The sequence below is a fragment of the Tamandua tetradactyla genome, chromosome 8, assembly GCF_023851605.1.
Source record: "Tamandua tetradactyla isolate mTamTet1 chromosome 8, mTamTet1.pri, whole genome shotgun sequence".
Lineage (NCBI taxonomy): Eukaryota > Metazoa > Chordata > Mammalia > Pilosa > Myrmecophagidae > Tamandua > Tamandua tetradactyla.
The window spans coordinates 88,181,533-88,206,183 of NC_135334.1; positions in this window are offsets into that span (position 1 = coordinate 88,181,533).

Genomic DNA, 24,651 nt, shown 5'->3' on the forward strand with positions numbered 1-24,651 from the left:
AGATGTTATTAGTCACTGGTGAATTTTTTACCAAACAATTCAAGATGAATTAACAGTAATCCTGCTCAAACTCTTCCAAAAAATTGAAGAGGAGAAAACATTCCCTAACTCATTCTACTCACAACATCATCCTAATACCAAAGCCAGATAGAGGTACCACAAGAAAAGAACATACATAAGGGATATTGATTCCTTATGAATAAAGATGCAAAGATCCTCAATAAAACACTAGCAAAGTGAATCCAGTGGCACATTAAAGGAATTATATTATATACTGATCAAGTGGGGTTTATCCCAGGTATGCAAAGTTGGACCAACGTAAGAAAATCAACTAATGTTAATACATCACATTGTGGGACAAAGTATAAAATAAATAAACAAACAAACAAAAAACCCTGATCATCGAAATTGATGCAGGAAAGGTATTTGACAGAATCCAGCTTCCTTTCATGATAAAAACACTAAGAAAACTAGGAGTAGAAGAAAACTTCCTCAACATAATAGAGGCCATATATGAAAATCCACAGGTAACATCATATTCAAGCGTGGAAGACCAAAATCTTTCCCTTTAAGATCAGGAATGAGACAAGGATGCCCTTTGTCATCACTGTCATTCAACTGTGAACTGGAAGTTCTAGCCAGAGTAATTAGACCAGAAAAATAAATAAAAGGTATCCAAATTGGAATAGAAGAAGTAAAAATTCCCTGTTTGCAGATGACATGATCCTACATGTAGAAAAATCTACAATGAAGCTAATAGAGCTAATAAACAAATTTAGTAAAATGGTGACTACAGGGCAACATGCAAAATCAGTAGTATTTCTATACATAGTAATGAACAATCTGAATAGGAAATCAAGAAAAAAATTCCATTGACAATGTTAACTAAAATAATCAATTATCTAGAGATAAATTAACCAAGGCTATAACAGATTTACACATAGACAGTTACAAAACATTGTTTAAAAAAACCTATATAAATGGAAGGACATTCCATGTGAAAGTGTCAATATGATTTACATACTCAATGCAATCCCAATCAAAATTTCAACAGCCTTCTTTGTGGAAATGGAAAAGCCAATCATCAAATTTATGTGAAAATGTGAGTGGCCCTAAATAGCCAGAGCCATTTTGAAAAAAAAAATGTTGGAGGACTCACACAACTTATTATATAACATGTAATAACAAATAAATAGCATGGTACTGGCACAAGGATAGACATACAGACAAATGGGATTGAAATGAGAGTTCAGAAATAAACTCTCTCATCTATGGCACTTGATTTTTTTTAATGTTTTTTAATTGTGAAATATAACATATATACAAAAAAGCAATAAATTTCCAAGTATATTTTAACAAGTAGTTATACAGCAGATTTTTAAAGTTTGGTATAGGTTACAGTTCCACAATTTTTAGTTTTTCTTCTAGTTGCTCCAAGACACTGGAGACCAATAGAAATATCAATATAATGATTCAGCAGTCATACTCATTTGTTAAATCCTATCTTCTCTGTTATACTCCACCTTTTCTTTAAATAACATATATACATAAAAATAAATTTCAAAGTACATCACAACAATTCGTTGTAGAACATATTTCAGAGTTTGGCATGGGTTACAATTCCACAATTTTAGGTTTTTCATCTAGCTGGTCTAAGACACTGGAGACTAAAAGAGATACCAATTTAATAAATCAGTAATCATTTTCATTTGTTAAATCCTATCTTCTTTGTATAACTCCACCATACCTTTGACCTTTCTATTCCTTTCTTTAGGGGTGTTTGGGCTATGGTATGGCCAGTTGATTTTTTATAAGGATGCCATTTTCATTCAAAGGAAAAAGATGAGTCTCTTCAACAAATGATACTGGGAAAATTGCATATACATATGCAAAAGAATGAAGGTGGGCCCCTACCTCAAACCATATACAAAAATTAACTCAAAAATGAATCAAAGACCTAAAAATAAGAACCAAACTATAAAACTCCTAGAAGAAAACATAGGGAAGCCTCTATAGGATCCTGTGTTAGGAAATAATTAGATATCTAATGTGTTAGATAATACCAAAAGCATAAGCAATAAAAGAAAAAAATAAATGAATAAGATACCCTGAAAATAAAAAACAAAAAACTTCTGTGCATTAAAGGACTTCATCATGAAAGTAAAAAGACAACTACAGAATAGAAGAAAATATTTGGAAACCACATATTTGATAAGGTTTAATATCCAGAATATATAAAGAAATCCTATAATTCAACAACAAAAAGGCAAACAACTCAATTTAAAAATGGGCAGAAGACTTGAATAGTCATTTCTCCAAACAAGATATGTGTTCTAGTTTGCCAGCTGTCAGAATGCCATACACCAGAAATGGAACGACTTTTAAAAAGGGGCATTTAATAAGTTGCTAGTTTACAATTCTAAGGCCAAGAAAATGTCCCAGTTAAAACAAGTCTACAGAAATGTCCAATCTAAGGCATCCAGGGAAAAATACCTTGGTTCAAGAAGGCCAATAAAGTTCAGGGTTTCTCTCTCTCAAGTGAGAAGGTACATGGTAAACACAGTCAGGGTTTCTCTCTCATCTGGAAAGGCATGTGGTGAACACAGCATCATCTGCTAGCTTTCTCTCCTGGCTTCCTGTTTCATGAAACTCCCTGGGAGGCATTTTCTTTCTTCATCACCAAAGGTCGCTAGCTTGTGGGCTCCCTGCTTCTTGTGGCTATGTCATTCTTCTCTGCTCTCTCTGAATCGCGTCATTCTCCAAAATGTTTCCTGTTTTATAGGATTCCAGAAACTTATCAAGACCCACCCAAATGGGTGGAGACATGTCATCACCTAATCCAGCTTAAAAACCACTCTTGATTGGGTTATGTCTCCAGGAAGATGATCTAATTACAGATTCAAACATACAGTATTGAATAGAGATTATTCTGCCTTTATGAAATGGGATTTTGATTAGAATACGGCTTTTCTAGGGTACATACATCATTTCAACCCAGCACAATATGCAAATGGCCAAGAAGCACATGAAAAGATGCTCAACATCATTAACCAATAAGGAAATACAAATCCAAACCACAATGAGATACCATTTCATACCCTGTAGGATATGGCTACTTGAAAAAAAACACACAAAATTAAATAAGTATTGGAGAGGATGTGGAAAAATAGGAACACTCCAGTTGTTGTTGGGAATGTAAAATGGTACAGCCATCATGGAGAACATCTTTGCAGTTCCTCAGAAAGTTAAGTATAGAATTACGTTATGACCCAACAATCTCACTTCTAGGTATATACTCAAAAGTATTGAAAGTAGGCAATCAGATATTTGCACAGCAATGTTCATTGTGGCATTATTCACAATTGCTAAAAGATGGAAGCAACACAAGTGTCCATCAACAGATGAATGAATAAACAAAATGTGAGATATACATACAGTAGAATATCATTCAGCCTTAAAAAGGAATGAAGGTATAATACATACGACAACATGGATGAAACTTGAACACATCATGTTGTGTGAAATAAGCCAGACAGAAAAGAATAAATATTGTATGGCATGAAATAATGAGAATAAGTAAAGTCATAGATTCAGAAACTGGGATACAGGTTACCAGAGTCCAGGGTGGGTAATCAAAAAGGAGTTAATGCTTAATTGGTACAGAATTTCTGTTTAGAGTGATGGGAAGTTTTGGTAATGGATGGTGGGGATGGTAGCACCACATGGTGAATGTAATTAATACCACTGAATTGTATATCTGAATGTGGTTAAAGGGGAAATTTTGAGTTATATATATATTAGTATAGTAGAAAATTTAAAACAAACCATAAGAATTTTAACACAAGCAGTGAACTCTAATGTAAACTTTGGACCATAGTTAATAGTACAATTATAATAACATTGCTTCATCAGTTGTAAAATAGGTAACACCCTAATGCAGTGTTAATAATAGGGAAAACTCTGTGTGTGTGTGTGTGTGTGTGTGTGTGTGTGTGTGTGTGTTATATGGGAACTCTGTCTTTTTGGCATGATTTTTCTGTAAACATACAAGTACTCTAATAAAAAAAATCAATTGGTCAAAATGTAAGAGATTTTTTCTGGACTCACAATTTGATTTGATTACTGTGCATGTCCTTCCTTATTCTAGTGCCAGGCTGTCTTCCTTTGACTGGGCCATATCTTCAATTTTCCTGGTGTGATTTGTTATTTTTTGCTGGCGTCTGGGCATTTAATCAGATTTCCCTGAGTGTGGGACCCAGCAGGTTGAAAGACTTTCCTGTGGAGTCTCTGGGCTCTGTTTTTCTTATCCTGCCCAGTAGGTGGTGCTTGTCTGTCTGTGGGTCCCACCAGCAAAAGATGTTGTGGCTCCTTTAACTTTGGAAGACTCTCGCTGCTGGGTGTGTGGTGGAGACAGAGGGAAGGTTGTAGGTTGGTTTTAATGGCTTCAAATTGTCAAGTCCTGGGATCTGAATTCCTTGAGAGAGGGATTCCACCTGAGTTGCGTTTCACCCCTCCCGCGGGGAAGGTTCAGGTGGTAGAGAGCCCTGAAAGCAGCCTGTTTCTGCATTTGGGGCAAGTTGCAATCTGTGTAATCCCAGCGCTGAGCCCAGAGGCCACCAAGCCTCCATAGAAACAGCCACAGAAGGCTCTGTTTCACACCCTTTCCTCTTTTTCAGTTAGCCCAATTGGCGACTTCCGCCTTGATCAGTTTCGCCTGAGCTGAGGGCCTATTTTTAGTAGTCAGAAGTTGTTCATTAATGCCACTATTGGTGTTAGGTTGGGCTCAGTCTCTACTACTGTTGGAGACTCTTTCCTTTCCCTCTGGGAAGTTGCCTGTGGGGGAGGGTCGCCAGCCGCCACGGCTTGGGGAACCACTGCTCCGAGGTTCCCAGCCGGCCCAGGAAGCTGCGTGTGTGGAAGGGGTTTCAGTCGCTGGCCACCGCGGCTTGGGGAACCACTGTTCTGAGGCTCCCAGCTGGCCCGGGAAGCCACGCGTGGGGGAGGGGCGCCGGCTGCCGCGGCTTGAGGAACCGCCGATACAAAGCTCCCAGCCGGCCCGGGAAGGAGGGAGGGAGGGGCTCCGGCCGCCAGCCACCGTGGCCCAGGGAAGCACGCGCCTCTCGGGGACCTCACCGCAGCAGAGTCTCTTAGCCGGTCCAGCCGGTCCAGAATGGGGTACACTGTGTGTCTGGTCTCTGTCGTGGCTCCAGGAGCTGTTCTGTACTGTTTCTAGTTCTTTAGTAGTTGTTCTGGAGGAGGAACTAAGACCCGCGCGCCTTACTAAGCCGCCATCTTCTCTGGAAGTTGCCAGGCTGTCTTGATTACTCTGTCTGTGTAGTAAAATTTGAAACCAAGAAGTTGAAGAATGTGGAAATGTATGGAACTCAGAGTAGCAAGAACAATCTTTAAAGTGAACAAAGATGGAAGACTCAAATTTATATTTTCAGCCATATTTTTCTCTGTGCTCTGAGGGCATCACCAATTGCATATCTTAAGACACTCAAACTTATTGAATCCAAAACACAATCCTTCATTCTCCAACACAATGTTGTAAATGTATTCCTGTTTCCCAGTTACTAAATGGTCCCTTCTGTCTCTCAAATCCCACATCTAATTTATCAAATTCTGACTTTCTGCTACCACTATTTAAAAATCTGTTTCCACTTCTCTCTACCTCTCCTGCTTAATTGTTGTCCAAGCCACCACTATCTAGTGTGTGGATTACTACGTAGTAATCTTTTTAAAAAATTTATTTATAAACATAACTGTATACAAACACAAACATTCTTACCATATGAACATTCCATTCTTGATATACAATCAATAACTCACAATATCATCATATAGTTGTATATTCATCATCATGATAATTTCTTAGAACATTTGCATCAATTCAGAGAAAGAAATAAAAAGAAAACAGGAAAAAATTCATACATTCCATATCCCTTATCCCTCCCTTTCACTGATCACTAGCATTTCAATCTACTAAATTTATTTTAACATTTATTCCCCCTATTATTTATTTATTTTTAACCCATATGTTTTACTTGTCTGTCGATAAGGTAGATAAAAGGAGCATCAGACACAACGTTTTCACAATCACACAGTCACATTGCAAAAGCTGTATCATTATACAATCATCTTCAAGAAACATGGCTACTGGAACACAGCTCTACATTTTCAGGCAGTTCCCTCTAGCCTCTCCATTACACCTTAACTAAAAAGGTGATATCTATTTATTGTGTCTAAGAATAACATCCAGGATAACCTCTTGACTCTGTTTGGAATCTCTCAGCCATTGACACTTTATTTTGTCTCATTTCGCTCTTCCTCCTTTTGGTCGAGAAAGTTTTCTCAATCCCTTGATGCTGAGTCTCAGCTCATTCTAGGATTTCTGCCCCACGTTGCCAGGAAGGTCCACATCCCTGGGAGTCATGTTCCATGTAGAGATGGGGAGAGTAGTGAGTTTGCTTGTCATGTTGGCTGAGAGAGAGGCCAAATCTGAGCAACAAAAGAGGTTCTCTATGTATGACTCTTAGGCCTAATTTGAAGTAGGCTTAGCCTATCCTTTGTGGGGTTAAGTTTCATATGAACAAACCCCAAGATTGGGGGCTCATCCAATTGCTTTGGTTGTCCCCACTGCTTGTGAGAATATCAAGAATTCCCCGCTTGGGGAAGTTAAATTTTCCCCTTTTCTCACTATATCCCCCAAGGGGTACATATAATCTTTTAACTGATCTCTTTTTTTTCAACTTTGTCTTCCTCCAGTTCATTCTCCACACTCCAGTCGATACAATCTCTAATTAGAGAGTAGCACTGGTTAAAAACCTTTCAGCAGCAGATTGTTGTACATAGAATTCAAACTGAAATGTTTATCTTGCTCTATAAGAATTTATTAATTTCCTGGTGCTGTGCAAACAAATTATCCCAAATGAGCAGCTTAAAATAGCAAACATTTTTTATTTCACAGTTTCTGTGGCTTACATGGACATGGGAGTGGCTTAGCTGGGGATTCTGGCTCAGAGTCTCTTGTGCAGTTGCAGTGAGTATACCTGCAGGGGCTGCAGTCATCTGAAGGCTTGACTGTGGCTAGAGGTTCCACTTCCAAAATGGCTCACTGACATGGCTGTTGGCCGGTCTCAGTTCTTGCAATGTGGATCTCCTTTTCCATAGGCTGCTTGAATACCTCATGTCATGGCAGCAAACTTCCCTCAGACAAGTCATCAAAGAGAGCAAGGACCAAATTGCCATGTCTTTGTGCCCTAGACTCCAAAGTTGCCATTCACCTGTGCTTAATTCTGTTCATTAGAAACAAGTCACTAAGTCCAGTCCACATTCAGTGGAAGGGAAATTTAACCTGCATCTCTTAAAAGGAAGAGTATCAAAGTATTTGTGGGCATATTTTAAAACCACTAAAATGACTCTGCATAATCTCTTCACCCTTTGTGTTAATGGAAAGTTCCTCATTTATGGGTTTATCTGATATCCCCTTGTGTTTAGATTGAGATTCTTGGCCAGAATACTGCATAGGTAATGTTATCCTCAGGTTGTCACAACTAGAAGCTTAGGATGTCCATCTGTCCCTCGGTGCTGATATTAATTCTGATCACCTGGTCAAGGTGTTCAATTTCTGCACTTCATAGTTACTATTTTTTTTCTTCCTTGGACCTACTAAATCATCTGTGGGGAAACACTTCAAAGCAGTAAAAATACTCTGCTCTTAGTTAAAATTTCCACCTAGATTAACCTTCCATTTATTATTCTTATCAGATCCTATCTTTATCATGATGTTTGCAAAATGAGGCTTTTCCAGCCCCCTCCCCCCCACTCCTCCTGCACTTATCAGGTGATCCTTTGCATTATACTGTAAGCAAGAGTTTTCCCCTCTCCTTCATTTATTTATCTATTCATTATTGGTAAAGACTCATGAATGTTGATTTTGTCAGTGGTTTATAATTCATTACCATACTTAACTATTTTGGTGTTCAAATTGTACCAAATTTGGCCAGAAAGAACCTCTCCAATCTTACTGCTTTGTCTTTAAGATATGTCTATCATATAGCCTTACATCAATCCATATTTGTCCTTTCTTCCATAAGTGAGAACAACATCAATATGTTCACTTATCTGCTGAATCCTGAAATACATTTAAAATAGTTTCAGAATTGATTTACCTATACCGTTACAATAGATAAACCAACTAAAAAGAATTTAGGATTTGTTTGCAATTCTTAAAATTCATAAACATTGATTTTAGTAGGCACTAATGAGAAATCTGAAAAATATCCTGGGGACTCAGAAACCCTTGATTAAAATCCATTGTAAGTCTGAAATACAAAAGTTTGGGTTGGATTTTCAGATATTTGCTTTCTAGGGTAGGAAGGCAATTTCCTAACAGCAGCTTTTATTAAAGCTTTTATTAAAGATATGTTTGCAAATCCACTGTATATTCCCAGAACTCATTCAAGTAGACATTTATGTCTCAATATGCCTTAAGTTTGGCCTTATTGGACCATGCCAACAGACAGTAGAACCACCAACAACATGATACTCTTGGCCAAACTGAAACCAGCAACTGATCCACCTGACGCCCAAGGGAACAATCCACTGCTCTTTCTGGCAAGAGTGAAATCTGCCTGTTTCCTCTCTCTTCAAAGAAGCATCAAAAACTATCTTAAACTAGACTCAAACCAATCTGGAGATAAGCTCAATTCTTGCTGCCCACTCTGCAATTATCCCATGATTCTAGTTTACATTTTTTTTGTCTCACTTCATTTATCGTAAATCCCCTTACATTTGTTGACTTCCAGCTCTGACACCAGGAATGCTTAGCAACAAAGAAGGGATTCAACTGTGGAATTGGAGAGGAAAACCTCCTAATTTTTAATGGGGTTGAGAGTTCAGGGGCTGGATAAATTCCTCTACTCTTTCCCCACCCATATAATATTGCAATTGAGATTTAGGCATGGGAGTCAAGCAAATGGAAATCAACAGATCTTTATTTCTGGTAAAAGCTAGGTTGGAGTATGTGGTAGATGCTATGTTGTGCCACCCAAATCGCCTTTCAGGAATGAAGGCCTCATCACCCCAGCTGCATGGAGTGCTTCCAGACAATCACCCTGAGCTGACAGCACTCTCTGGGGGGTGTCTCTGCTGATAAAAATTGCCTAGCCTGAGCTCAGGCCTCCTTCCAGTGGCAGATTGCATCCAATGAGTGATCAGTGTGGCAGTAAAAAGGCCTGGACCATTCACTCAAACATCGAATAGGTCTATGGGGTTGCTGTTCTACTTCTCCCTCTGCCTAACTTGCCTTCTTCTTCCACACGTTTCATTCCCAAGAGCACTCCCTAATAAATTTCCTGCATGTGAACCTCAGAGTGTATTGTCGCAAGGAATCCAGCCTGGGAAGAACACAGTCAGGGAAAGCTTCTTGGAGAAGGTCACATATGGCTGAGTTTTGGAGATAAAGAGTGAGATAGGTAAATGGAGGGTATGTGTGACTCTTTCCAGGGATCAATATCTAAGTGAAGACCCAGAGAATTTAAAGATTAAAGTCAGGTATACTTCTACAAACCTTCCTTGCTCTTTTCTGGACATTTTTAGGGCCTGGTACAATCTTTTTTAATTCATTGAATGAATTAATGATGATGGGATTAGCATTTCCCATTTATTTCAGAATATGGGTTGTTTGTTTACAACAAAAGTATAGATAGAAAGAATGATAAAAGCTGTCATTATTGAGCTGTTACTTTGTACTAAGCATTGTGTGAAGCCCTTTACATATAGTCTTTGGCATATTTTTCATAATGATCTTATGAGGCAGATACCATTATTACCATAAGACAATAGGATAACAATAAGACAATAGTAAATTCTGAGACATAGCAAAGTTAAGAAACTTGCCTATTGTCAAACAGCCAGTGAGGCCTTTAGCCACACATATTACAGCCTCCCTAGTGACAAATAATCATGAGGGAGCACACATGAAACCTGTCTGAGTCTAGAGGGGTCATGGCCTCCCTCTTAGGTGGCTACCTTGGCACTTGGCTCTGAGGCTGGGCCTGCCTTAGGGCAGCTTGAGGCTGGCAGACCTGAGACCAGTCTGTGGGTATGGCTTTTGCCTCTTCAGCTCGAGGAAGTAGCATTAAGCTGAAAAGGCTCAGTTGCTGGTGGAAGAGTCCTGTTCAGAAGCTGATAGACAGTTGCCTCTGTGTAGACTAAGAGAAAACTTGATAGACGAGTTTTTCTTGCCTTTGGAAAAGAAGGTGCCAGCACAAGGACAGTGTCTGGAGATCATTCATAGATATATATATACTTTTTTAGGAAATAGAGTCCATTTGTGAATGTGAGTGTTGGGGAAGGGGGTGGGGCTCCCAAGTTGTTAGAGAGGCCTAAATAAAAGAAGGCCTGTGTATAAGGTTCCCTTGAAGATGAGTTCTTGGTTCTTTTGCCATCCATTCAATAAATATCTACTGAGTACCTACTATATGTCAGGCATAGTTCAATGTACTGAGGACACAGCAGTGAATAAGATGTACAAGGTCCCCGCTCTCATGGAGCTCATATTCTAGAGGGAAGCAGTTATGCTTACTAGGATTCCAGGGATCTCAACTCCTGCTAGACTGGTTGGATAATGTGAATGGTCCATTGCTTGCTCAAGGAACTGTTGTTTGGGTCTCTGCATGGTCAGGTAAAGGATGGGAAGATCAAAGTAGTTTCCATTTTCCACCCTCATCCCTGCATTGGCAAGACTGAATTCCATAGCACCTCTCTTAATGGAAAGAGCTGGTGTTGAAGCCATTGGACTAGGCCTTGGATAGACCAGTGGTCTGCCAAATCAGTCTTTATCCCCTCCAAGAGTCCTCTGATTATTGTTTCAGCCCTGATACAGTGAAAGACCTGCCTTTGGGGATCAGCCTCAATGGTGGTGGGATGTGACCTAGCATAGCATGATGAAGGAGATCTAGGGAAGACAGTATGTTGGACTCTTGGGTACTTCTGAAGTCTGTCTATAACACACTTTCCAAAGGCAACTTAGGAAAGTTGAACCTTGGGACCTCCCTCTGCCTAACTCTGCTGAGCCACCAGGATGAGGTGGTATTCACCAGCTCATTGGGAATTAGTGGCCAACCTGGGAATTAGCCCTACCAGAATCTTCAGCAGATTGCTGAACAGAGCCTCCTTTGTTCTCCTAGACTTATCTAACACATTTCCCCACCTCAAACGACCAGGAGATAGTCTAGTCAACAAGACTGACAGCTTTGTTCTCCTGCCTCCCAGGTACTCCTTATCTCTCCCATTATTTTCTGAGCTAGAAAGAAGAAGACTTGTCTTTTACTTCTCTTGCTTCATTTCTGTCTAGCATTTAGTGTTCCTGGGAACCATAAGTGGAAGGCCATCTTCTCACCCTCCTTGGAAGAATTCCATTATCAGGTCCTCCATGCTTGTATCTGATAGCTAAAGAAGGAGATCAAATAATTTGGAAAACCATCTCTCAAAACAGTAATCTTGGGTGCAAAGTTATCCTACTGCATAATTTTTTTAACACTTTTTTTTAAATTGTGAAAAATAACGTATATACAAAAAAAGCAATAAATTTCCAATTACATTTTAACAAATAGTTATAGAACAGATTTTAGAGTTTCGTATGGGTTACAATTCCACCATTTTTTGCTTTTTCTTCTAGCTGCTCCAAGACACTGGAGACCAAAAGAAATATCAATATAATGATTAAGCAGTCATACTCATTTGTTAAATCCTATCCTCTCTGTTATATTCCTCCTCTCTTTTTTTCTTTTTTTATGATAAATAACATATATAAAAAAAGCAATAAATTTCAAAGCACATCACAAAAATTAGTTGTAGAACAGATTTCAGAGTTTGGTATGGGTTACAATTCCACAATTTTAGGTTTTTACTTCTAGCTACTCTAAGGTACTTGAGACTGAAAGAAAATCAATATAATGATTCAACAATTATACTTATTTGTTAAACCCTACCTTCTCTTTCATAACTCCACCATTACCTTTTATCTTTCTCTCTCTTTAGGTGTATTTGGGCTATGCCCATTCTAACTTTTTCATGTTAGAAGGGCTGTCAGTAATAAGGGGTAGGGAGATGGAACTAGCTGATATTCTAGAAAGATTGACCCCTCTGCATTTCAGGACTTATCTGGTCCAGGGACCCATCTGGAGGTTGTGGGTTTCTGAAAAGTTATCCTAGTGCGTAGAACCTTTGTAGAATCTTATATAATGCCCTAGGTATCCTTTAAGATTGGCAGGAATAGTTTTGGTTGGGATTTGGCAAGTTATGGTAGGTAGCAATGTCTAATTCAAGTAGGCCTAAGAGTGACCTCCAGAGTAGACTTTTGAGTCTATTTGAACTCTCTCAGCCACTGATATTTTACTAGTTACACGTCTTTTCCCCATTTGGTCAGGAGGGCATTGTTGATTCCATGGTGCCAGGGTCAGCCTACTGCCTAATTTTTGATTATCAGAGATAAATACTACTTTGATAATTCTCTTTATATTCTTTCCCTAAGAAACAAAATCTAATCTTCCCGAGTCATTCTACAATAAAGGCCATGTACTTGGGAAGAAAAAGAAAAACAATTTTAAAGAATTTGAAATCTTAATTACTCTCTTAGACCTTCTTCTCCAGAAATGAGTTTCTCCCCTGGCACACTGTAGCACTGCAAGAGGATGCCTCCAATTGGGAAATATCTGTAGCCCAGTTTAGGCCTGATAAATTGATCCTAACTAGGGATGGGATGGTAATGGCTGTAGCTGAAGACAGAGTCTGTGAATGGAATATTAGGAGAGGGGTAACTGAACAATGGGCACCTTAAGCTGGGGGATTGGGGTGGGGAGGAAGCTGCTGGTAGCTTACCACATAAATGGCTGAAATGTATTTCATCATATAAGAGCTACTTCTCTCTACTCAAGAAATAACCAGTTAATAAGCAATCACCCTTCATTTAATGGTATATATTTTAAAACATCTTAACTAGATCTTTCATCTACATCTGCCTTAATCCCTCTTCCTTAAATAGTTATTTTCATATATTTGGGCTGTTTCCACTCCTCTACCTTCCACAGAATAGTCTGGATGAATGAGATGACCTCTTTACTCTAAGTTTTTCTCTAAGGAATTGCATAATACCCTTGTTATTCATAAATAACCTGGCTTCACGGAAAGAGCCTGGGTATTTGCATGACCCCGATTGCAGGAAAGTTTACAATTCAGGAGAGTAATTTCATCCTAGCCCACCCTCCATGTTGGGTAGCAAAGACTTGCAACTGGCCATGGAAGAAGGCGTTGTCTGCTAGGGATCTTCTCTTTCTCATGGGAATAACTTGGGGGCACAACTTTAAGCACCATTACTTGGGGCTTACTCTCTTTACCTTTCCCATTTTCTCCTGCATTGGGTCAGAAGAACCACATATCTCCTGGAAACAAGGTGTCATGGTCAGGTTCATGTGTCAGCTTGGCCAGGTGGTATGCCTGGTTCTCTGGTCAGGCAAGCACTGGCCTGTCTGTTGCTATGAGGACACTTCAGAGACTTAAATCATGACCATGTTGGCACAATTCACAGCTGGTTGCATTGCAAAATCAGCTAAGGGAAATGTCTTCTACAATGAGTGACACTTAATCTAATCACTGGAAGGCTTTTAAAGAGGATTTCAGAAGAGACAGTCACTCTTTCTGCTTTAGCCAACTAGCCTCTCCTGAGAGCTCGTTGAGGAACTTCATTGGAGCTGCCAGCTTGTAGCCTGCCCTACAGACTTTGAACTGTACTTCCCCATAGTTAGGTGAGACACTTTTATAAATTTTATATTTACAGATATCTCTATCTGATTCTGTTTTTCTAGAGAACCCTAGCTAATACACAAGGGGATATAGGACTTTAGAACCATAAGGAGTAATAAAGCTTAACAATGCAATACAGGCTTTCTGAAATCAGCCCCCGTTACAAGCACTGTGCTAAGCATTGAGGATAAATGGTGTGCAAGATAGACACAGTCTCTGCTCTCATGGAGTTTTTGCATTATTTGAGAAGTCAGCCATTATTAAAAGATTTACTACAATTAATATATAATTACAAGTGGTGAAAGGAAAATACAGGTTGCTAGTAGCATGAAGAGACAACCTAGCTGAAATGGGGAGCAGGATAGGAAAATCTTCCCAAAGAGAATGGATTTTGAACTGAAATTGAGAGGACAAAGGACTTGGATAAGAACACATGGGATGGGGAGGGTGTAGGGAGTTGTGGATGTGAAGTAAAGAATCCCTGTGTTAGAAGGGAGCGTGGCTTGGCTCACGAAAGAAAGCCAGTGTGGCTGAGTGGCAAGATGGAGAGGAAGGGAGGAGAGTGATATGAGAAATAAGTGTGGGGAGGGCCAGATTGCCCATTTTAATGATTTTGGTCTTTAGTCTTAAAGCAAAGAAGCAATATTAAGGCACTCTTAACAGGGGAGGGATGTGATTCAACCCACATTGTAAAAAAATCATGGTGGCAACAATGTGCCAAAAATAATGAAGATGCTGAAGGGAGGTTTTGCAGGTGGGGTTCTCCATGGGTAGACATTGAAATAAAATTGAATTGCAATGCAGGTCCCACAAAGCCTCAGCTAGCCCTCCGGGGACCTCTGGAGTGCTGCTAATCAGAGTAGTACCATCAGGCTGAAATGACTGAGCTTTTATACCTAGTTGCTTGGTAAGAGATGCCTTGGGAAAGACATGACCCTGGGTGATGTGGCTCTCTGTGGCCAATGTAGACTCTGGGGGAACCAATGACTGGGAGCTGTGTGCTGCCTGCACTATCCACAGTTGGATAGCAGGCCTTTCCTTGATGGGGATCAAAGCAGCTCATCTCCTTTTCTATCACAAGAGGTTGTGGAAATCCTCTTAACAAAATGATGGTGGCTTGAACCAGTACAGTGGCAGTGGAGATAGAGAAAAGAGGACTGCTTCCAAAGTGGTTAAGAGCTTCCAAAATGTTGAAAAATAAACTTGTTGATAGATTGAATATGGTGAGGGTGAAGTCTTGAGGGAGAAGGAGAAATCAAGAATGGGTTCCAGGTTTCTCTTTTGCTTTACTGAATGGATAGTGGCCCCATTCACTGAGTTAAAGATGAAAACCAAAATGTAGAAAAGTAGAAGGTCATGAGTTTGCTTTAGGACATGAAATAATGTTGAATAAAGTGGATGCACTAAACAATAAAAGCCCTAAAAACACACTTGGACATGCACACATGAGCATATGCAACACACACACACACATATGCATACACTTACCATTTGGTGCCAAAAAGAATTCTATATGTTCATATCACATGCTTTAAAACACCATCTATTATTGTAGCATTGTATCTTTTACATTCCTTGTTCTAACGAAATCATTATCCATAACTTACACAATTAAATATGTTCAAAATCTTTAGTGCAGAAAAAGCCAGCTCAACGTATCCTCTCCAGATATCATTTTCCTCTCCATTAGTTCATTTGTTATTTCAAAACAGCCTGACTATGTTTTCTTTTTTAAAGCAATTTTATTGAGATATATTCACATACCTATAATCATCCAAAGTATACAATCAGTAGTTCACAGTATCATCATATAGTTGTGCATTCATCACACAATTAATTTTTAAACATTTCCATTCTCCAAAAAAAATGAAAGTAAGAATAAAAATAAAAAAGAACACCAAAAACATCTCATACCCCTTATCTGCCCCTTATTATTTATTTATTTTTTCTTTTTTTTCCCCTTACTCATCTGTCCATACACAGGAAAAAGGAAGTTGTCAGTCACAAGGTTTTCACAGTCACACATACACACCTTAAAAGCTCTATAGTTATTCAGTCACCTTCAAGAATCAAGGCTTTGGGTTACAGTTCAACAATTTCAGGTATTTCCCTCTAGCGACTCAAATGCACCAAAAACTGAAAAGGGGTATCTATATGTTGCATAAGAATAACCTCCAGAATGATCTCTTGGCTCTCTTTGAAATCTCTCAGCCACTGGAACTTTATTTGGTTTCATTTCTCTTCTCTCCCTTCTGGTCCAGAAGGCTTTTTTACTCTCACATTGCCAAGGCCAGGCTCATCCCGGGAGTCCTGCCCCATGTAGCTAGTGTGATTTACACCCCTGGGAGTCATGTCCTGTGTAATGCAGAGGGCAGTGAGTTCACCTGCCAAGTCGACTTAGAGAGAGACCACCTCTGAGCAACAAAAGAGGTTCTCTAGGTGTAGCTCTTAGGCACAATTACAAATAGGCTTAGCTTTTCCTCTGCAGGAATAAGTTTCATAAGGGAAAGCCTCAAGATTGAGGGCCTAATGAAGTGGTTGTCCCCACTACTTGCAAGAACATCAGGAATTCCCTAGGTGGGGAAGTTTAATATTTCCACATTTTTTTGTCCGTCCCTCAAGGGGCTTTACAAATACTTTTTTATTCTTTGCCCAAATTTCTCTGAGATGTATTGGTATATAGCATTAACCTGTACAAACCAACAAGATCCTTCTGCCTATTCACATTTCTGTGTAATTATTGTGTTCAAATAAACTGACCATACAAGTTAAATTAGTGTGCTACAAAAATATAAATCTTGTTCCAAGTAAACATTTCTTCCTTTGATCTCACACAAAAGTTGAAGTATTAAAACACAGTCAATATCATCCTTTACCCTTGTCTGATTTAGTTCTAATCAGATCTGCTTCATTCATATCTCTAATTGAAGGCGTATCTCTTTTTCAAGCTTTCTAAACAGTTGCTATATGGGGTAATACTGGCTCTCATAGCTGTAGAACATAGCTCTGAGTCTCAGGTGTCACACATATATCCAAAGTTCCAGGGAAGGATCAAATTATACACAAGGAGCTCAGCATCTCAGAAGTTAGAAATAACTGTTACAACTCTGGAACAGATGTGACTGCTGTAAGAGCTTACAATCTAGGAATCTTTACAATAAGCCTTCCCCTGATAACCTATGCTCTTGGATCTGATTCTCAGAGTTTGCACATTAGTCCATATCAGTGAGCCATTTTAATGTTTGTCTTTTTGTTTCTGGCTTATTTCACTCAACATTCTGTCCTCAAGGTCTATTCACCTAGTTGCATGCCTCACTCACCTAGCTGCACGCCTCACTATGTTTTCTTCATAGTGGCAGATGTTGGTAATACAAAGATGAATAATATATGGCCCTAGCCTTTAAGAGTTTCATCTTGTGGTGGAGAAGTCAGTAAAAACAGCAAATAATTACCAAGCAATGATATAAGCCCTATAACAAAAGCCCGTTCATTTGGAAGCAAGTATCTGAGAGTTAAACTAGGAATATTGAAATGGCATAGATGAGAACAACCATCTCTAGACGTAAGCCAAGTCTGCAAATTAGAGATTTCAGAATACACAAATTCAACTAAGCCAGTTGGATCTGACCAGCCTGAAAGTTTTTGCAAATAAGGAATCTGAAAGCTAACTGTTATTATATATACTACTGTGTGGGAGAAAACCGCTAATAGAAAGTAAATGATTTGAATGGAATTTCAAAAAGGGAGGGATTACTGATGTTATTCTTTCCAGTGAGATGTAGTGATTTCAACAGGCATAAAAAAATGTAGCCTGGGGAAACAGGCTCAGAGAGACATATTGACTTGCTCCAGCTCACAGAAAAAGTAAAGCTCAATGCTGGGATTTCACCTCAAGGCTTTTTTCTATAGAAGCCGAAAAGCCCACACACATTCCATATTGCCCCTGCAACTCATGAACCACTGAAACCTGTTGCTCTCAGGCAAGATTATTGAAGGAATTTTCAGGGGCGCTAGGAAGACTTTAATCTCAGGTTCACGAAACCCAGCTGCCATTTTAGGACTGTTTGAAACCAAGATTACATCTGTATTAACCTCTTTCCTGTCTTTTACACTGCTGCTCTAAATCTCTGAAGATAAACATCACAGATAAATTTATGACTCTCCATTTATCAGTCAGTCTTTCGAAATCTCCAATTTAGGGAAGAATATGCTGGGTTGTGTGTCCCTTTCAGGCCCAATCCTCCCCTTCTCTCAGCCTGCAGGCTGTAGGGAGAGGTACTATATCAATTTTTTTTTAACAGACTGACAGAGTAGTTAGTCTTGTTTAAGTTATTTATTAATATAGCCATGGCCGCATTAGATTGTGAGTTTCATGAAGTGAATTGTCAAGTTTTACACCCTTTAAAAATTTTTTGATCATCTAGATGAGTCAAGAAATGTGCTTTGGATTAAACGTTGTCATATCATTAAGGCTACCCAGGCCAATGGACAGAAGCATGATCCTTTTGACAGCTTATGGGAAATCTCTAAGCAATCTTCCTACACATATCTCATTGTAGAAAAGTAGAAAGAAAAATTGGAGAGAGACTCTGCTTCTGATGAAGATGGGATAAAAGGGGCCAGATTTACTCCTGCCACAGACAGCTAAAAATGTCAGACAGAATATATACAATAGTTTCTAAAACACTGATAGCAGACAATGAAAGACCGTGATCCTAGAAATATGAGAAAGTGAGCCTTACGATTGTCCCTACTTTCTGCCTTAAGAGAATCTTCTAGCTTTTGCTCAGGGAGAGGAGAGAGCTGCACAGACAGAAAAACCCTGAGATATGCAGAGGATCACACTCAGGTTTTCAGCAGGGTATGATCAGTGCATGTGTGTAAGGAAACTGCCTCAAAGGCTGAGGAAAAATACATCCAAAAGATTAAAGGCAATAGTGCCTAGTGCATACACAGGGCCAGAAATAGTCTGGTTCCCAGGACTAGGCAGAAAAACTCATAATTCATGAGGAATTGAGTAAAATTATCCCTAACTGAGTGTTTCTCTAGACCTGTTTAATGAAACATAAAAGCAAGGACATGAAAGAATAAAATATGTTTTCGAAACTTAACTGCATCCCAGGACAAAACCCAAGCCTATTTATAGGAATACAAAAATATCCAATACCCGGGATGGTCTGACATCTAATAAAAAGTTGCCAGGGATGTAAAGATGCAGGAAAATGTAATTAATGAGGAGAAAAAGCAATCAATCAAGCAACCAACCCACAAATGACACAGATGTTAAACTGGCAGAGAAAGAAACTAAAAGAGTTATTATAGCTGCATTCCATGTGTTTTTTTTTTTAAATAAGTAGAAATTTGGAAGCTATATAAATAACTCAAATCAAACATTTAGGGTTAGAAACTACAATAAGTGAGATGAAAAATATACTAGAAGGTATAATGATAGATTAGGCATTGAAGAAAAAAGATCAGTGAGTTTGAAGACATAGCAATAGAAACAATCAAATGAAGAAGAGATAAAATATAATAAAAATTAAAAGACTATCAGTGAGGTGGTGAGGGTAGGACACATTGTGAATTTGATTAATCCCACTGAATTGTATGTTTGGAAGTGGTTGAGATGGAAATTGTTATGGTGTATATTTTCTTCCACTGTTTTAAAAAGGAGAGACTAAAGTGACAATGACAAAGCAATGTATGATTCTGACTGGATCTAATAAAGGAGGAGAGAATGCCAATAGGACATTATTCTAACATGTGAAAAATACAAAATACAGATTATAAGCTTTATATCAATGTGGGGATATTGAATCATCCTGTTCAGGTCCCAACCCACAATCCTGTGAGTGTGAGCTTATTTGTAAACAGGAGTTCTGAATATATTATTAGTTAAGGTGTGCCAAACTGAGTGAAGGTGGGTCTTAATCCAATATGGATGAAGTCCTTATAAGAAAAGGGAATAGAACACAGAAAGGAAGCCACAGGGAGTAGCCAGAAACCAAAAGTAAAACAAAACAAAACCTAAGGAGAAAGTGGGAGACATTTCCATGTGCATTGCCACGTGATAGAAAAGCCAAGGACTAAGGCTCTCTGGCTCCCAGCCCCATTGACAGCACAGTCTTCGGGGAGAAAGCACCACCAAGCTTCAAACCCATGGGTCAATAAATTCCCATTGTTTAAACCAATCCATTGTATGACATTTGTTTTAGCTGCTGAGAAACTAATATATAATTTTTAATTTCTTGCATTTGATAACTGCATTGAAGGTGATTACATAAGTGAATATATTTTTCTTCAGAACTACACATGGAAATATGAACTGTTCAAGGATCCTGGTGTAAAAAAACCCACTTTCTAATGTTTGGGAAATAGATAAATAGAGATGGAATGTGTATTAGTTAGGGTTCTCTAGAGAAACAGAATCAACAGGGAACACTTGCAAATATAAAATTTATGAAAGTGTCTCACGTGACCGTAGGAATGCAGAGTCCAAAATCCACAGGGCAGGCTGCGAAGTCGACGACTCCAATGGATGGACTGGATGAACTCCACAGGAGAGGCTTACCAGCCAAAGCAGGAATGCAACCTGTCTCCTTTGAGTCCTCCTTAAAAGGCTTCCCATGATTGGATTTAGCATCACTAATTGCAGAAGACACTCCCCTTTGGCTGATTACAAATGGAATCAGCTGTGGATGTAGCAGACGTGATCATGACCTAATCCTATGAAATGTCCTCATTGCAACAGACAGGCCAGCGCTTGCCCAATCAGATGAACAGGTACCACAACTTGGCCAAGTTGACACCTGTCCCTAACCATGACAGTCCACCCCTTGTCAACTTGGCGCATATATATATATATATATATATATATATATATATATATATATATATCACCTTAGACCATACTTAATTTCCAAATGAAAACAAATAAGCACACATTTTTTCTTTTACCTGACAATACTCAACTGTCCAGCATATAACTGGAAACACATTAAATCTCTCCAGAATAGGGTGCAAATCCTTGGGCACCATTCATTCTTAAACTTGATATCTTACAACTTAAATAGTATAACATGAACAAAACAGCATTACAGTCCTCGTTTCTGTAACTGATCACGTGGTCGAAGTTCATATTTATCACTACCTTCTTCCACTACCCATTCCATGTTCCCTTTCCCCTCAGCAAGCACTTCAGCTGGCCGTGGTTCTTTGCCTGGTGGGGTGACCCAAACCTTCATTCCTGAAGTCTCAGAGCCATTAGTGGTCCTGCCTGGATTGTGTTGTTGCAGTTTTCCATTGATTTTAATCACAGGGCATGGCAGTACTAATAGACGCCCCAGGGGATCTCCTATATTCCAAGAAAACTCTTCTTTACCTCCATTATGTAGTTGCAGTCCTACTTCCTTCTGATAGTCAGGGTCAATTACCCCAGACAATAATGTAATCCCCTTCTTGGTGTGTTGATCCAGAGGCATAAGTAGCCCAAAGTGGCCAGGTGGCAATCTTAACTTCCAGTTCAGTGGTATCACTGTTGTTTCTCCTGGAGAAAGCACACCCTGTTTTGGAACTAAAACCTGTAGACCAGCAGAACTCAGGGTAGCAGGGACAGGAAGCAAAAATTTTCCTAGTGGATCACTAGGAGTAATAGTGAGTGGCACCACACCCATTTCCACCCCTTGGTTCCTGGACCCATGGATCCTGGCTATGGGAGAAACAGCACCATACAGCGGACACTGATTCAGAGCATACACAGCTTCCTGGAGAACATTACCCCAGCCTTTCAAGTTTTTGCCACCTAGTTGGCACCGTAATTGAGTTTTCAAAAGGTCATTCCACCGTTCTATCAATCCAGCTGCTTCTGGATGATGGGGAACATGGTAAGACCAGAGAATTCCATGAGCATGTGCCCATTCCCGCACTTCATTTGCTGTGAAGTGTGTTCCTTGATCCGAAGCAATGCTATGTGGAATACCATGACGATGGATAAGGCATTCTGTAAGCCCACGGATAGTAGTTTTGGCAGAAGCATTGCATGCAGGGAAAGCAAACCCATATCCAGAGTATGTGTCTATTCCAGTTAGAACAAATTGCTGCCCCTTCCATGAAGGGAGTGGTCCAATGTAATCAACCTGCCACCATGTAGCTGGCTGGTCACCTCGGGGAATGGTGCCATATCGGGGGCTGAGTGTGGGTCTCTGCTGCTGGCAGATTGGGCACTCAGCAGTGGCTGTAGCCAGGTCAGCCTTGGTGAGTGGAAGCCCATGTTGCTGAGCCCATGCATAACCTCCATCCCTACCACCATGACCACTTTGTTCATGAGCCCATTGGGCAATAACAGGAGTTGCTGGGGAAACAGGCTGACTGGTATCCATAGAACGGGTCATCTTATCCACTTGATTATTAAAATCTTCCTCTGCTGAAGTCACCCTCTGGTGTGCATTCACATGGGACACAAATATCTTCATGTTTTTAGCCCACTCAGAAAGGTCTATCCACATACTTCTTCCCCAGACCTCTTTGTCACCAATTTTCCAATTATGGTCTTTCCAAGTCCCTGACCATCCAGCCAAACCATTAGCAACAGCCCATGAGTCAGTATACAAATGCACCTCTGGCCAGTTTTCCTTCCAAGCAAAATGAACAACCAGGTGCACTGCTCGAAGTTCTGCCCACTGGGAGGATTTCCCCTCACCACTGTCCTTCAAGGACACCCCAGAAAGGGGTTGTAATGCTGCAGCTGTCCACTTTCGGGTGGTACCTGCATATCGTGCTGAACCATCTGTAAACCAGGCCCGAGTTTTCTCTTCCTCAGTCAATTCACTGTAAGGAACACCCCAAGAGGCCATAGCTCTGGTCTGGGAAAGAGAAGGTAATGTGGCAGCAGGAGTGGAAACCATGGGCATTTGTGCCACTTCTTCATGTAACTTACTTGTGCCTTCAGGACCTGCTCTGGCTCTATCTCGTATATACCATTTCCACTTTACAATAGAGTGCTGCTGTGCATGCCCAACTTTATGGCTTGGTGGGTCAGACAACACCCAACTCATGATAGGCAACTCAGGTCTCATGGTAACTTGGTGGCCCATGGTTAAGCGTTCAGTCTCTACTAGAGAACCCCACTCCTGGTACCAAGATGTATTAGTTAGGGTTCTCTAGAGAAACAGAATCAACAGGGAACACTTGCAAATATAAAATTTATGAAAGTGTCTCACGTGACCGTAGGAATGCAGAGTCCAAAATCCACAGGGCAGGCTGCGAAGTCGACGACTCCAATGGATGGACTGGATGAACTCCACAGGAGAGGCTTACCAGCCAAAGAAGGAATGCAACCTGTCTCCTTTGAGTCCTCCTTAAAAGGCTTCCCATGATTGGATTTAGCATCACTAATTGCAGAAGACACTCCCCTTTGGCTGATTACAAATGGAATCAGCTGTGAATGTAGCAGACGTGATCATGACCTAATCCTATGAAATGTCCTCATTGCAACAGACAGGCCAGCACTTGCCCAATCAGATGAACAGGTACCACAACTTGGCCAAGTTGACACCTGTCCCTAACCATGACAAATGATATGGTAAATATGGCAAAATATTAAAAGCTGGTAGATCTGGGTATCTATGTGGGAAGTATGTTGGATTTCTCTGTGTGGGTTTTGTATTATTTTGGCAACTGTCTTATAAGTTTGAAATGATTTCAGATTAAAAAGAGAGAAAAAAAAAGAGCATCAGTGATTTATGGAACAACTTCAAAGGTCTGCTATACATATGATTGTCACCCCTGAAGAAGAAAAGAGGAAGGAGAAAATATTCAAAGAAATAATGGCTGAAATATTTCTGTATTTTATTGAAACTCTAAAACCACAGATCCTCAAGAAGCTCAACAAACCTCAAGTGCAAAAAACATGAGGAAAACTATACCAAGTTACTTCATAATCAAATTGGTCAAGATTAGTAATAAAAAGAACGTCTTAAAAGTAATCATGGGGACAGGGGAAGACATATTACACATGAACCAAGATAAGGCTTACAGTAGATTTATCATCAGAAACACTGGAAGCCAAGACATAGTGGACCATCTTTAAAGTACTGAAAAAAATGTTGAAGAAAATCCTCAATCAGAAAGAAATTGATACTGGATGGAAATATGAGTCAACCCAAAGAATATAGAGCACCAGATATGGTAACTAACTGAGTAAAAAGATACATTTTTTCTTATTATTTAAATATCTTTAAAAGATCATTCATTTTGTATACAAAAATACTAACAATGTATTATAGAGTTTGTAACATTTATTCAAATAAAATTTATGATAGAAGTAGGATAAAATTTAGGTGGGAATAAATGGACGTATACTATCATAATTTTCTTAAACTGAATGGTAAGTGTATAGTATCAATTGAAGATAGATTATGATGTTATTGATGTCATACTATAAATAGCAAACAAAAAAGTTATAGATTATAATCTAACAAAGGAGATATAATTAAAAATTAATCCAAGAGAACAGAAAAAGAGGAAAAAGAACAACAGCAAACAGATGTGACATAGAAAACAAATAACAACATAATAGATTTAAGCCTAGCTATGTCAACAATCAGATGAAATGTAAATGGGCTAAACATTCTGAATTTATAACAGAGATTTTCAAATTGGATACAAAGGAATACACAAACTGTATACTACCAATAAGAAATACATTTAAACATAAAGGCAAAAATAGATTAAAAGCAAAAGGATGGATGCACTTCCCAAACAAATTAACAAACAAACAAAACAAAATACAAACAAACAAAAATTCAACAAATAATGCTGCAATACTAGGATACCCACATGGAA